The sequence below is a fragment of the Prionailurus bengalensis genome, chromosome C1 (genome assembly GCF_016509475.1).
Source record: "Prionailurus bengalensis isolate Pbe53 chromosome C1, Fcat_Pben_1.1_paternal_pri, whole genome shotgun sequence".
NCBI classification, from domain to species: Eukaryota; Metazoa; Chordata; class Mammalia; order Carnivora; family Felidae; genus Prionailurus; species Prionailurus bengalensis.
The window spans coordinates 178,217,786-178,233,710 of NC_057345.1; the positions used below are offsets into that span (position 1 = coordinate 178,217,786).

The 15,925-nt window shown below is 42.9% G+C and overlaps 1 protein-coding gene and 1 long non-coding RNA gene across 3 annotated transcripts in view; one reads left to right on the plus strand and one right to left on the minus strand.

The window, feature by feature from the left end:
- Positions 1–252: 252 nt before the first annotated feature.
- On the minus strand, positions 253–11,984 carry LOC122481573. Its single transcript, XR_006296889.1, has 3 exons — positions 11,622–11,984; positions 9,993–10,213; positions 253–619 (listed from the first exon to the last, which is right to left on the minus strand). It is a non-coding gene; the product is annotated as an uncharacterized LOC122481573 (long non-coding RNA).
- Positions 11,985–12,262: 278 nt separating this feature from the next.
- The window catches only part of MFSD6 (major facilitator superfamily domain containing 6), a 78,794-nt gene continuing 75,131 nt past the window's right edge, over positions 12,263–15,925 (plus strand). For both annotated transcript variants that reach the window (XM_043577319.1, XM_043577320.1), the window contains exon 1: positions 12,263–12,450. The gene's annotated coding sequence lies outside the window, so the exon portion shown is untranslated. The remainder of the gene's footprint in view (positions 12,451–15,925) is intronic.

Genomic DNA, 15,925 nt, shown 5'->3' on the forward strand with positions numbered 1-15,925 from the left:
TCTGTGCGGTAGCTCAAAGCCTGGAGACTGCTTTGGATTCTGTGTCTCCTTCTCTCTTTACCCCTCCCCACCCTCGTGCTCTGTCTCTTTGTCTGTCTCTCTCTCTCTCAAAAATAAATAAACATTAAAACACACACACACACATACACACTGTACTCTAGTTGGTAAACTTACTTCTCTGGGGTATTAGTGAAACTACTTAAACTATTTGAATCATGCATACTGATTTGGGATAAATAAGTAAGTCTCTTGTAGATAAAGCAAGCCAGGTTTCTCGCTGGCAAAGAAAGTTATAAATAAGCACAAATAGTTATAAATAAGCTGGATTGGAAGTGAAAGTATCAGTATGAACTCATGTGCTGTTTTGTTTTTAATTATATATACAGACAGGTACAGAAATAAATGCAGACATGTATGGATAAATGGATTAGTAAACATACATACATTTCCTACTCCGTCCACTGATAGGGCCTAGAAGCAGTGATATCCCAGTTATAATGGCCACAATCAGTTGGTTTCTAAACACCATCCTTCAACAAAAAGACAGCTCTTTGGAGAAGTTGGTTCTAGTGCTGGAATACGTGAGATGGGTCTAGAGCATCTTGTGATGCCAAAGCTCCTAAAAATAAATAAATAAATAAATAAATAAATAAATAGGCACAGAAATAAATACAATGTGGTAAATACTAAAATGGAATATTAGTTAACCTTATAAAGGAAAGACATTTCAACCACACTACAACATGGATGAACCCTGAGAAAATCATGCTAAGTGAACCCAGCCAGACACAAAAGGACAAACACTGTATGATTTCCCTTATATAAAGTACCTAGAGTAGTCAAATTCATAAAGTAGAATGATGGGTTCCAGAGTCTGAAAGGAGGAGAAGATGGAAGTTATTGCTTAATATGTTTGTAGTTTCAGTTTCAGAAGATGAAACAGTTATAAAGATGGATGATGGTGATGGTCGCACAACAATGTGAACACACTTAATGCTACCAAACTATGTGCTTAAAATAGTTACAATGGTAAATTCTATGTTATGCATTTTTTACCACAATTAAAAAAATAAGTTTATGAAGCAACTAACGTGAGGACTGATTTTAGAAAATATTTTGCCAAAGTTCATGGTTATTTATGTTTAAAATTCTGCTGTAAATAATAAATTATACTCAAATTCCACCCTGAAAAAAATCACAGAAGTCAACCTGAAAAGAATACCCAATGGCTAAATACAGAACAATTTGAGAATGAAAATAATGAAAAAATTGAATTTTAAGTCAAAGAATAGAATAAATATCCATGAGTCAATACTGATATAAATAAATAAGTAAATAAGTGGAGAAGAAGGGAAAACTTTTTTCTGCAAGAGAATTCCAATTAATAAGTGTATAGGTAATAAGGAAAATGGGAAATCTCCATTAGAACATCACAGTAATAAAAGCTGCCAGTAGGAACAACCAGTGGAAGCTAAAATGAATGAACAAAGGTTTAAGAGGAAATGGCATATTTGCATTAAGCATCAAAGTGTCTCCTTCCAAATACTGTTGATTAGAAAGTGAAAGAGAGAAATCTAGTAGACATCACCCTTCTCAAGGGATCAAGATTAACATCATAGGATGTGTGTGCTTCCTGATATGATCTGAGAAGGGCACATACCTCAGTGACATTCTTCCTCCAAAGATATGGCCTCACTCTAACCATGAGAAAGTATCAGTAAAACTAAATTGAGAATCATTCTATAAACTACCTGACTAGTATCCTAGTACTAATAACAAGGTAAAGGAAGGAACAGGGAAAATTGAGGAGCAATCACAGATTGAAGGAGACTAGGGAGACACAAGTGTTATGTACAATCCGGGATTTGATCCTGGAACAGAAAAAAGGATGTTGGTGGAAAGACCAGTGAGATCCAAATAGCATCTGTATCAGGGTTCAGCAATGTCAGTGTCTTTGTTTTGATCATTGTACTATCATTATGTAAGATGCTAGCATTGGAGGAAGCTGGTTGAGCTCTCTGTTCTATTTTTATAATTTCCCTGTAAGTATAAATTTACTTCAAAATTTATCTCAAAATAAAAGATTAAAAAAAAAAAAAAAGAAGACTGAAAATACCAAGTCAGGGCAAGGAGTACACATTCTTGCAACCCCCTTGGGAATCTTTTTGGTACTAACTAATAAAGGTGAAAACCTACATATTCTATAACTTAGCAATTACACTTCTAGGTATATAGGATAGAAATTCATATATATGTGAACCAAAAAACAAGTACAGCAATGTTCATAGCAGCATTATTTATAATTGTGAAGGAATGTAAATAATCCAAATGTCCAGCAACTGAAGAATAAGAAAAATAATGTGGCATCTTTGTATACTGGAAATGAAGTAACTACAGACAGCAATGTAATTTTGAGCAAAAGAAATCAAATATAAAAGACTACATACGTTGATTCCTTTTATATAAAGTTCTAAAACAGGCAAAACAAATCTGTGGGATTACAAATGAGAATGATGGTTACCTTTGGGGAGAAGGGTGGGGTAGTAATTTGTAAGGGTTACAGGGGGACCTTTTGAGGTGTTGGTAATATTCAATTTCCTGCTAGTGGTAGTGATAACACAGAGTTTTTATTACATTTATTATAAATTACTGAATTTTATTCTTATGGTTTATTGAATTTGTACCCTTATGACCTTCTACAGGTCATATACTCTAAGAAAAAGATTTAAATATTAAGAAATAAAGGGCACCTGGGTGGCTCAAGTGGTTAAACAACCAACTCTTGATTTCAGCTCAGGTTATGATCTCGAGGTCATGAAACTGAGCCCTGCATCAGGCTCTGCACTGGGCGTGGAGCCTGCCTAAGATTCTCTCGTTCTCTCCCTCCCTCCCTCCCTCCCTCTCTCTCTCTCTCTACCTCTGCCCCTCCCCTGCTTGTGTGCATGCACAGTCTCTCAAAAAATAAATAAAAATAATGATTTTTTTAAAAAGATTAAGAAATAAGTATACTTTAAAAAAATTATGTAACTGTGATCCACATTTAGTGCCTTGATTTGTGTTGGACAGATTTTCAAGGCTCAAGACAGGGAAGCCATTTTGGACACTTTTTCATGAAGACCTTAGAGTAGTATAGGTAGGGATGGGCAAGATGAAGCATGTTACAGAAATGACAAGGAAATAAAATTGGAGACTTAGTGTTTGACTGAAGGTGGTGAAAAATTTGGAACTTTATGCATTAAGCCATAAAAATCTAATGAATTTTTCTTAATTGGAAAGGAACAAGATGGAAGTGATATTTTTGAAATGTTAATCTGTGTGCCACTCATAGGATATGCTACCTCCTATAATAATCCTTTATTTTTAGATTTTTTTTAATGTTTATTTATTTCTGAGACAGAGAGAGACAGAGCATGAGTGAGGGAGGGGCAGAGAGAGGGAGAGAGACGCAGAATCAGAAACAGGCTCCAGGCTCTGAGCTGTCAGCACGGAGCCCGATGCGGGGCTTGAACTCACAAACCATGAGATCATGACCTGAGCCGAAGTTGGTCGCTCAACTGACTGAGCCACCCAAGCGCCCCTATAATCAATCTTTTTTAAGCCATGTCTCTGCTAGTAAGTAAATCACAAGCCTCTTCATGGAAAAGACCTGAATTTTATGTTTCCTTGTATATCTGGGGCTTAACTTTATGCTACACTACAGTGAATTTATTATTGTCTAACAAACACATATGATGATGATGTGCTACTGGATTGTGAACAGACAAGAAAACATCTTTGAAAATACATGAAGAAAATTACATTCAAACACCTATTACAATTTAAAAAACTCTTACTATGTCATAAACTCTTATTTAAACTTGATAAATATACAGAGGGATATTTTAGTAACCTAATGAAAAATTATATACCTCAAAGCACTAGCTAGTCTTATTCTCAATAGTGAAGCAAGAGGGGCCCTCATAGTAAAAAAAAAAGTAATAACACAAGGGGACAACTATTGATCATCATGAGTATTTATGATTGTTTCATCAATGTAATGATATTTTCAAAAACAGATATAAATATTGGAAAAGAGACTACAGCATCATTATTTGTAGGTTGATATGCTTACCCACCTGGAAAATTCTGAGAATTAAGCAAAAAGATACCAGAATAAAGGATTTCTAGAAGTTAGCCATCTTTCCTATTTATATTTTAGGCCACTTAAAAAAAAATAAATACAGATACATATAGATAAGTGGGTTAAATTATTTACCTTTTGAGAGAGACAGTGAGAGTGGGGGAGAGGCAAAGAGAGATGGAGAAAGAGAGAATCCCAAGCAGGCACTGCCAGCACAGAGCCCGACACAAGGCTTGAAACTATGAAACGATGAGATCATGACCTGATCCAGAACCAAGAGCTGGACTCTCAACCAAACGAGCCACCCAGGCACCTCAGCCATCTTTTGAGTCTAGTATAAATAGCACTTTCTCCATGAAGCCAAAGCCAAGGAAAGAAGCGATGGTGGCAACGGGAGCAAAAAGGAACCAACCTCATCACACTTGTCACCTATAATTTATACATTTATTATCATCCATTTATCTGACAAATATTTATCACCTCTCCCTCCATGGCCCTTCCGTTTCCTCCCACATGAGACCACCAATCTCCAAAGCTTGGTGTTTATCCTCCCACCTTTCTCTATGCTCATACAAGCCAATTCTATGAGTCAGCTTCTGTGATGCAGTAACAGGGGTATGGGAGGGCTGCTAGTTGCATCTAGTATCTATTCTGTCCACTGGTCATGGTAATAGAATTTTAATCTGTGCATATGCCACTAAAGACTATATTTCTCAGGCTTCCTTGCAGCTAGATATGGCTGAACACTGAGTTCTGCCACTGGGATTTAAGTGTAATATGTACCTTCTAGCCATGTTCTTAAAAGAAAGGAACATGCCTTCCCCTTCTTGTTTCTCTTTCCCAATGACTGGAATGTGAATACGATGGGAAGAGTTGGAGAAGGCATGTTGGAGTTTGAGATGAGAGCTTTATGTTGAAAGTGACAGAACAATAAGATCAAAGGAACATAAACCTCCTGGTCCCCAACACCACTGAGCCACCTATTTATGTAAACTTTTATAAGGGAGGGAAACACTTTCATCGTGTTTGAACCACCATATGTTGACTGTTACTATGCTAACACAAATAATACAACTCTCGAACAAGACATGTTGTTCCCGGTTTTTAAGGAGCTCATGGTCCACCATGGAAGACAAACAAGTCATTAAAATGCTATTTTGTAAGTGCCATATTAGAGAAGGCACCAGGTACATGAAGCCCTTAAAGGGCAAAAAGCCTAGTCTACAGGGATATAATGTTTTTTTATATGGCATCTGAAGGAAGGAAGCTGAAGTGGTATCTACTCAATCCTGCTAAAAAAAAAAACCTTCTCTAGGCTTCAGTGACAATACCCTTCTGAATTTCCTCCTCCTTCTATGGCTGATCCTTCTTTGTCCCTCCTCCCACACCAACTGACTTTTCCAAAGATTCTCTCATATATTCTCTCTCCAGGTGATCCCCTTCATTCCCATGATTATACACAGCACCTCAGTGCTGATACCTGCTGAGTCCAGCCCTCTCTTTTGAGCTTTAGACTCATATATTTAATTGCCTACTTCACAGTTCCACCTGCATGTCTTACAAGCATCTCAATGCAGTATGCCAAAATGTGAACTCTTCTTTTCTTCCCTCCAACCCGCTCCTCCCACAGTCTTCTCCCTCTCAGTAAAGGTTATCACCATCCACCCAGTTTGCGTGAGCCAGAAACTTGTGAGTCATTCTTGCCGCCTCCTTTCCCTTGCCTCCCACACCCAAAACATCACCAAGTGTGCTGATACATTTCCAAACACTCTGTCTCAAATCCATCCACTTTCTCCAGCCCCATCGCTACCACTCTGCTCTAAGCTACTGTTAATCTCTCTTCTCACCAATGGCTGTTTTCTAAATGAGTCTCACTTCCTTCGGTCCTCTCAGTGCCATTCTTCACATAATAGCCACTTCCCGATCTTTTAAAGGTACAAATCAGACCTCTTAAATGTCCCTCAATGGATCCCATTGAATGTAAATTGAAATCCAAAATGCTTAACAGGAGGCACAGGTTTCTGCCTAAACTGCCTGGGCCAACTTCTCCAACCTAATCTCTTGACATTTACCTTTAGCTCCCCACTCTTTTTTTTAATATGAAATTTATTGTCAAATTGGTTTCCATACAACACCCAGTGCTCATCCCAACAGGTGCCCTCCTCAATGCCCATCACCCATCCTCCCCTCCCTCCCACTCCCCATCAACCTTCAGTTTATTCTCAGTTTTTAAGAGTGTCTTATGGTTTGGCTCTCTCCCTAACTTTTTTTTTTCCTTCCCCTCCCCCATGGTCTTCTGTTAAGTTTCTCAGGATCCACATAAGAGTGAAAACATATGGTATCTGTCTGTCTCTGTATGACTTATTTCACTTAGCATAACACTCTCCAGTTCCATCCACGTTGCTACAAAAGGCCATATTTCATTCTTTCTCATTGCCAAGTAGTATTCCATTGTGTATATACATCACAATTTCTTTATTCATTCATCAGTTGATGGACATTTAGGCTCTTTCCATAATTCGGCTATCGTTGAAAGTGCTGCTATAAACACCAAAGCTGAACTCTTTGCTGCCTCAGAGCTGCCCATTCTGTGGGGCAAGGTCTGCCCAGAACTCTTCCCAGCCCTCTCCTCAGGTCTTAGTTTACTACTTCCTCAGAGGACTTTCATATCCTCCAATCTAAATTACACCCCTCCATTTTTCTTTTGCATAGTACCTTGTTTTCCTGCCTGTGCAAGACTGCTCGTTGACTTCCCAAATCTACTCACCGTTTCTTTTGTAGTAATAGAATTTAGCTGTGCATATGGCTGCTCAGCTAAACTAGACTTCCCTCCTTTGCACCTAGATGTAGATATGTGACCATTTCCGCCAAGGGGAAATGCATGGATACGATGTGTACAAACACTGGGGCTTCCCTTTAAGTGACTGGGCTTATGCTTCCCCATCCCATGTACTGGGAATGGTGGGACCTAAAGGAGTCACCTTGGAGAGATGGAATCCATGTGTTGTATGGATGGTGGGGACACACTAATAACCTTGGCCTGCCTACTTATAGATGGTTACATGAGAAAAAAAAATTTTAATCATATTTAACTACTAGAATTTTGAATCTCTTTGTTATAGTCAAGGGACTTTGGATGGGATTTAAGTAGAGGAGTAAGGTCTGCTGGTAGCACATCCAGGAGGCCTGACACAATATGAGTGGTCTCCCATGGTATTACGCAGCACCGTGGGACTGCAAAGAAGTGACATAGGTCAGATGTTTTTAAACATTATTTGGGTTGCAATAGGAAAACTGATTGGATGAGAGCACACATTAAAGCAAAGAGGCCCAATAAATGGTGATTATAAGGTAGAGGAGAGAACCTCATGGATGAGCTTAAAACAGGGACAGAAAACAGAAGACAAATTCCTGAGATAGTCTGAAAGATGGTCTCCAGAGGGCTTGGTGTTGACTGGGTGTGGCAGGCAAAGTCATTGCCCCCTAGGGATGCCAACGTCCTCATCCCAGGAACCTGTGAATATGTCACCTTACAAGGCCAAAAGGAATTTGCAGATGTGATTAAGTTAAGGCTCTTAAAAATAGACTCTTAACTGTAGAGAAGAAACTGATGGTTACCAGAAGGGAGGTGGGGGGGGATGGGCCAAATGGGTGATAAGTAATAAGGAGGGCACTTGTACTGGGTGCTATATGCCAGTGATAAATCACTAAATCCTACACCTGAAGCTAATATTACTCTGTATGTTAACTAACTGGAATTTAAAGAAAAACTCAAAAAGCAAAAAAGTTAAGGCTCCTGATAGGAGAAGACTATCCTGTTTACCAGGATGAACCCAGTGTCATCACAAGGGTCCTTAAAGGAAGGAGGCATGGAAGGTCAGAGCCAGGAAGCAATGTCACAACTGAAGCAGAAGTTAGAGTGGGGGACTCTGAAGATGGAAGGAAGGCTCCCTCCACAAGCCAAGGAATGTGAGCAACCTTGAGAATCTGCAAAGGTAAAACAGAGGGTTCTTCTGTAAAGTCTACAGATGGAAGACACTTGAAGACACCTTGATTTTAGCTCAGTAACACCCATTTTGGACTTCAGACTTCTAGACTATAAGACAGTAAATTTGTGTTGCTTTGATCTGCTAAGTGTGTGGTAATTTAGTATCGCAGCAATAAGAAACGAATACAGTGAGTATGAGGGTAAGGGTGAAAGGGGCGTCAAGTATGAGGCACCTGTACAACTGGGTGGATGACCATTTGGGAATCCAGAAGTAAGAGTGAGTGGGGAGGGGCAGAAGCCAACGAAGGGCTGATGTGGGACTCAGGGCCTGTGAAACAACCTACTGGACAACTGGCCACATGGATCTGGCACTCAGGAGAAAAGCTGCCCCAGAGAAGAATAGGGAAGAGCAAGCACAGGGAAAAAACAAAAACAAAAACAATAAAACAGAAGAAAGAAAGGCCCAGAACAAAAGACAGGTATTGTATACAAAGGGGAGTGGCTAAAGAGGAAAAGAAAAACCCAGGGGATGTGGGTCACAAAAATCAGAGGAAGGGAGAGTTTCAAGGAGGGAATAGTCAATGCAGTAGGTCCTCTCTTATCGACAGGGGATAAACTTTGAGACCCTGAAAGGATGCTTGAAAAACAGATGGGGGCCCTGGGTGGCTCAGTCAACTAAGCATCTGACTCTTGATTTAGGCTCAGGTCATGATCTCCCGGTTCATGGGACAGAGCCCCATATCTGGCTCTGTGCTAACAGCACACAGCCTGCTTAGGATTCTCTCTCTTCCTTACTCTCCCTCTCTCTCAAAATAAATAAACTTTAAAAAAAAGTGGTGAAAAAAAAAAAGCGCAGATAGTACCAAACTCTAGACTCTGTTTTTTCCTATGCATACAAATTTATGATAAAGTTTAATTCATAAATTAAGCACAGTAAGAGATAAACAACATTAACCAATACTAAAATAGAACAATTAGAGCAGTATACTGTAATAAAAGTTATGTGAATGTGGTGTCTCTTTCAAAATATTGGATGGTACTCACCCTTCTTGTGATGATGAGAGATGATAAAATGCCTAAGTGAGGAGACAGAGTGAGGTGAACGATGTAGACGTTGCAATGTACCATAGGCTACTATTAAGGATCATGTGCTTCCAGACCTTGGTTAGACCTCCGGTAATGGAAACTCAGGAAAGCAAAACCGCTGATAAGGGGGACTACTGTTGTGTCCAATGATGCTAACAGGTGGACAGAGAAAAGCAGATGATACCATTTGCATGTATGTAAAACCCCCAACCCTCCACATGTGAATATAGGTATTTCTAAATATTTCTAAGAGTGAAGAAGAAGGTCTGGTTAAGAGCCGGGGCCTTGAAACTGGATGACCTTGGTTTGCATGTGGATTCCACCACTTAGTGGTGTGACCTTGGTCAAGTCACTTAACTTTTACAGGCACCGGTTTTCTCATTTGTAAAATGGGATAATAACAGTAGCTACTTGTATGTGACTCTTGTTAAGAATTAAATGAATGAATATATGGAAAGTGCCTGGCATCAGGGTAAGTCCTGTATTAGCTATTATTATTATTATCACATATAGTGATGTGTTTGCTTTGTTATTTAATAATAATAAATTCTGCCAAAGGAAATAGGAGACACAAACATTATAAGGGGGAAATATAAAACTGAAGTAGAAACAAATAGTTTGTGAGAGAAAGTACATAGTATGTATGTGAACTGAACGTAGAGGAAAGGATAGAAGGTCCAAGTACGCACCAAATACTCTTGATGCAGTAAACCTTCAGGAAGCACATGAGACACTCAATATTAGGAATAATACATTAAAATGGTTAAAAAGGCTAAAATCACCACTCACTGGTAATACCTGCATGGCTTCCACTTGTTCTTTGCCTGACAAATGCAGTTAAAAGCCACAGCTACTGGTCAGGGTAAATGGTGAGCAGGAACGGTGGCCAGGCACCTGGTTCCTGTGCCTCAGTACAGAAAGCATATGTTGGCTCTGGCACCAGGCATCTCCTATCTGTCAAGTCCCCTTGTTGCACCTCAGTGATGGTCCTTGTAACCCCACCAACAACACAAGGAAGGCTGAATCAAGGAGAGAAGGGGAGAGAGAGGCACATTTCATAAAACATACCACCTCACGTGTACCCTATCCTAAGTGTGTTAATCTACCCTCTCTTTTCCCCCTGGTTTCTTACCCTGTATTGTAAATTGATTCAAAGAGCATGTGACATCAACATCTTAATTTGGGGAACCTTTCTGTGCGGGGACCTCTGGGATAGCCCACCCGGCAGTGCACTTGGAAGCTAACCACCACACCCATTCGGTACCCCACGGGGGTAGGGAGATGAAGGGTAGCAGATCACTTTTCTTTGGTGCATGTGTGCATCTTGTACTGAAAAGGGAAGGGGCTGCCAGGAAAAAAAAAATCCTGCCCAAACAGGGCCAATGAAAACAAGATTTTCTGCTATGCTGACCCTTGAGGCTATCCCGTCCTATTTGAAATAGAAACACCAGCTTACATCTCTAGGATGATTTGGCTTCACTTTTCAACATGGACCTGCCTTTGAGCATCTTTGGTTTAAGAACTACCCTATTTTCCTACAATTTGTTCCTGTTCTCCTTTCCCCCTCCTTCCATATGTAACAGAGAACGTGAACGGTGTTAGATGTGGAATCTGTTCACTTTCCTCTCCCCACCTTTTAAGGTTGCTTCTTTAATAGCTAGACAGAAGAGGATGGTAATTCTATCACGATAGCTACCAACTGGATACTTTGTGAGCTGTCCGTTCCAATAATGCAGTAGGAAGCTGTCTAAAGGCCATGCTAGACCCAAATATCTCATTCTCTAACAACCACCTAATCTCTTTCATTTGAAATTTCAGCATTCACTGCCTTTAATTGTTTTGCTTTTCTGCAGAAGTACTGCAACTAGATTTATCATGAGGCTAATGTCGCTTAGGCTTCAGAACCCTTCCTGGGGTCCAGCAGGGGCTACAGTGACTTTGCATTCGTAATTTTGTTTCATTAATTTATCTCTAAATAGGGACCTCAAATCCCAAAGTTTCTCATTATTTCTCATCAATAGGATTTCGTGGTTAAATCCTGGAAATGAAAGACGACTTCTCTCCCTTTTATTTAGTGATTTTTGGATAGGTCACATTAAATTTCAGCCTCGGTTTTATCAGTTCTAAGTAATAGTACTATCTGTACCTTTAGGACTATGGTAAGGTTAAATGGCCCTTAAACAGTGTTTCATATGTTAGAAATGTTCATAAATGTAAGTTGCCATTATCGTTGCTGTTTATTGCCAGGACAAGACCAGAAGCTCCCTGCGAACGCTACGTGGCACCCCCAGAGCCCATCACGGGCTCACAAAAATACTTACAGAGGGAATGCTACCTTTTACAACCACTCCACTCTCCCCACCTTCCCAGCGGGTCTAACCAGAAATACAACTTGCATTACGTTCTTAGTGCGACACGCGCGGTTACCTCCTTCAGCAACGCGCCAGATACTCGGTAACACCTTCCCAATTTGAAACGCTGATGTAGCTCCGGTGTATCCTACCCCCGCGAGTCCAGGAACCCACGCCGTTTGCCTCCAGTCCCCTACCCCCTTCCTCTCTCCCTGGTCAACTGAGGACAGTCTGCCACGCTCGGGACCAGAGGCTCTGAGATAGCTCCCTAAGAGCGTCAGCACTGTGTCTGCGCTTAATAAGCCCTCAATAAACGCCAAGGATGTAGATTCCCAAGCAGGCCGCCATCTCCTCATCGCACCCGCCCGCGGGAGCGAGGCCTGCATCACTAGCCTGGGGAGGGAGCCGGGGCGGGGTGGGGTCGGCTGGGGTGCCGGGATAGAACCTGCGTCTGCTTTCCCCAGCCCTGCGCGCTTCCCCGGCAAGGCTGGTTCCGGGGGTCCCCCGGGGCCGGCGGGGCGGGCGGGAGGCCGGGAGGAGCGGCCGCCGACGCATCCGCCGCCGCCGCAGGAGGCGGAGCGCTGCACCTGGCGGCGGGTGCTCGGCGCTCAGCCCTGAAGCGGGTCCAGCTGGTAGCCAGCGGCGGAGGCACCCGGTCGTGGAGGAGCAGGAGGAAAGGTCGCCCCGGAGGGTGCGCTTGGTTCGCCGCTGCGGGTCGCCCCAATCGGCCCGCATCCCTCGGCCGCGCCCCGCCCGCCGCAGCCCCCGAGGAGCCAGCGACCCGCCCGAGATGGTGCGCGACGCCCCGACAGCCGCCGCCCCGGCGCCCCGAGCCGCCGCCCCGCGCCGAGGGGAGATGGCTCCCCGCGCCCCGCGCAGCTGAACGCCAGCGCCGCCCGCAGCAGGTGAGTCGGGGCCCGGTGCGCGGGGAGGGGGCGCTCGGCGGGGGCGGCCCAGCAGCCCCACCCAAGCTTTCCCCTGCGGGGGCCGGGCCTGAGGGCGGAGAGCCCCCCTCCGGCGCGCGCACACCTGCTGTCGGGGGAAGGGGGCCTCGGAGGCGCTGCTCCCGGGGCGGGCAGGTGTGGGTGTCTCGGTTCCCAGTCCCGCTCGCCCGTCGCTCCCTCCCTCCCTCCTAGCCTCCCTCCCCTCGGCTTCTGTGTCGGCTGTCATCTTTATAGGGCGCTGGGGAGGCAGCAGCCGGCACCCCCGGCGCCCGGCGCGGGCAGCACTTCCGCAAACGTAACTGGAGTAGGGAAAACAAAGGCGCTGCCGGAGGGAGCCCTAGCCGGGCGCAGGCAGCAGCAGGGGGTGGGGGTGGGGGTGCAGGCAGAGGGCTGGGCCCCGAAGGCCAGGCCATTCTCCGCCCGCTCCCTCCGGAGCCCTAGCCATAAACATCCGTGGGGGAAAGGAGGAGGCGAGAACCTCCAGACGGCCCCAGTGAAAGAACGTGGCCGCCCGTGTGCGGGGAGGAAATTGACAGCGTCTGATTCCCCAGGTGAAAAAATACAAAAATATACCTCCTCCGCCCCCCCCCCCCCCGCACCCCACCCCAGGCCTGCTACCACGTCCTGCTTCTTTACTTAACTAAAGTCTAACATGGTGTAACATGTCCCTAGAGCTCTTGTAGGTGCTAATGGGGGTTACTAGCCTTTCTGGGTCCTATTTATTCCCTACATAGCTCGCTGTTAAATTTAAGTAGGATACTGAAAAATTTCAAACGCAACTTACCCCTTCATCTACCTCTTCCCCACGTAGAGACCGGTGGGTTAATTACCCTTAAGGCAGGTACATGGTGCATTTTGCCTCTCCCATCCACATTCACAGCCACAAACATTTCCTTTTCATCCAAAAATATTTAGTAAACATCTTACAGAGCTCCTGGAGCAGAAAAAACCCTGCCTAATTGTTGTAAGAAAAAACGTTAAATTAAGGCGTTGAGTTTCTAATTCCTATTGGTGTCTACATAGTTGTATGTCCTTGGGCACATCACATCTTCCCCAGCCTCAGTTTTTTCACATGTAGAAGGAGATGGTTGGATGGTATGGTGGCCAGGTTTGCCTTTAATTGTTCTAGAAGTTCAGGATTTTGTGGAAATCCAGCCTTTTCAATATAGATGGATATAAGGGGTGGGTGGACAGTTAACCAACAACATATGTGTATTTAGTAGATTCCTGCTGTCTGCAGGGCATCCCTTCCCTAAGACACTGGGAGCTAGCCAGCTAAAGGTGTATGCATCATCGATGGTTTGTTAACTAAAAGGAGAGGATAGGAACCTTAGTCATTGGGAAGATTGACTTTTGACACGTTAAGCTGCTGGTCATTAGCAGACATGCAAGATATTTTCAGTTATTTAGTGATAGTCAGATGGCTTGTGTTTATCACAGGTTGGAAGTGAAATTTAGGATTGCTTAGGAGGAGGCATTGCTGTTTAGCCCAGTGCATGACACTGGGGGAGTAGGACAGAGGATCCTGTTTCAATAAGGCATTAAAGCTACTAGGCATGTTTACAGTAATTTAGGCTCTGTTTCTATACAAATAAGGCAAACTAAAACACAAAGATAAAACAGCAAGGTTTGCATGTGTTCGGTGGTACAAGGTATTGGATCACCAAGTCTATCTGGATTGTTGACAGTAATAAGGCATTTTTTGAGCACTTAACTATGTTCAAAACACAATCTTACACACTTAATTTCTAGATCTCTGAGAGATGAGTCTTTTCCCCAGCATTGTGAGTGACGAAAAGGAAGCTGAGAAGAGTTAAAGAATGTACACAAACCACATAATCGGTGAGAGGTGGAATTAGGTTTGACTCCATGTTTCTGGCTCCAAAGCCTGGGAAGTTTCCACAACGTGTGCCTCCTTATTCAGGACCCATTGGGCCTCACCATCTAAGAGGGTGCCCTCTTTTGCTTTCTGCCTTTGAAAATTAGCTACATTTCAATGTACGTGTATTACATATGGTAACAGTTTTCTATGTAAGATCAATATTTATATTGCAGGCATATTAATGCAAATATATTTACCCACTTCTCACCATTTTTAGGTTGAAGGCAAGTGTAAGTACATGAAAATGACCAAAGATAAATTTAGTTTTAGGCAGACAGGATTTTTTTACTTCTTTTGATACTCAGTAAGTCTTGACTTAGCAATTGCATTGTAGGGAAAGGGAGAGATGGAATAAATGTAAATGTGTCTGTTAGCCACTTTGATACATTGTCTTGGGGAGAATTAAGATACAGTTAAGTGAAAAAGGCATTTGAAAAAGATTTATATGCAGATACTTAACGGTGCATACAGGCACACATACGCCTCATTGTCTGCAAACCGTTGACATTGACTACTTGAAGGAAGTGGGATGGGGTGATGGAAAGAGGGTGCTTTTCTTTTTTCCTTATGAGGTTATGTTTGGGTTTTTTATTTATTTTTATTTATTTATTTATTTTTTTTGTTTGGGTTTTTTAAAAGGGCCTGTATAGCCTGAATTTTTTTGCCCTAAATCCCGAAGGACACACTGTGTGTAGTACTTGGCCCTAGCGATGATTTCAGTTAATATTTGCTTTGTAGTTGGTTTTCATTCTCCGTATTTAGAAGACACTTATTTATCACTTTGCGAAGTGGCACTGTCTTAATTTAGTTGGCCAGGAAGCTTTTGGAAACTCTCAGAGTCATTTGTTACGACAATGATTTATTGGTGCAGAGCCCAAAGCAGAAAACCAAACCAAAACAAATAACTGAAATGTTAAACAACTAAACCTTGAGCCTATATATTAATATGTATTTGCTATAGATATTGAAACTTGTCTTGCTAGTCTGTGGCTCTAAATAGCTCCCAGCACACCCACACCCCTACCCCTACCTCAGTACCCACAAAAGCTACCCAGAGTGTTGTATTAAAAGTAGCCTCCCTCCGCCTTGGTCTAATGTCATGTAAATGCAGCTAAGCAGGGGATGTGCTGATGATTGTGTGGAAGGGAGGTTTGAGGCTCAGAGACATGAAGGAGAACCCTGTATTACCTTAGGTTCTGGTGGTGCTGCTGCACTTAGGCAGCGGGGGAGGGGTGGAATGGGAGAGGGTGGGCCAGATGGAGTGAAATTGAGGCTGAGAAAAACCATATTCCAGAGGTATGGAGAGAGGATTGAATAAAGGAGGGCTAAGACACCTTTTTTGACATTTGTTGCGGTGTGTGTTTGAGAAGACAAATTCAGAGAACATTTTGCAAATAGAAAACCGGAAAGTCCAACTTGAATAACTCCGAGGGTACACTTTGATCTGAGGCCAAGAGTGGGATTGGGGTAGAGTGGGAGACTGGCCCTCATGAGTCAGCAGAGGCCAGAGGGAGCTCTGGCGTGGCTTTGTGGAGGATAAAAGGAGAACTAGAA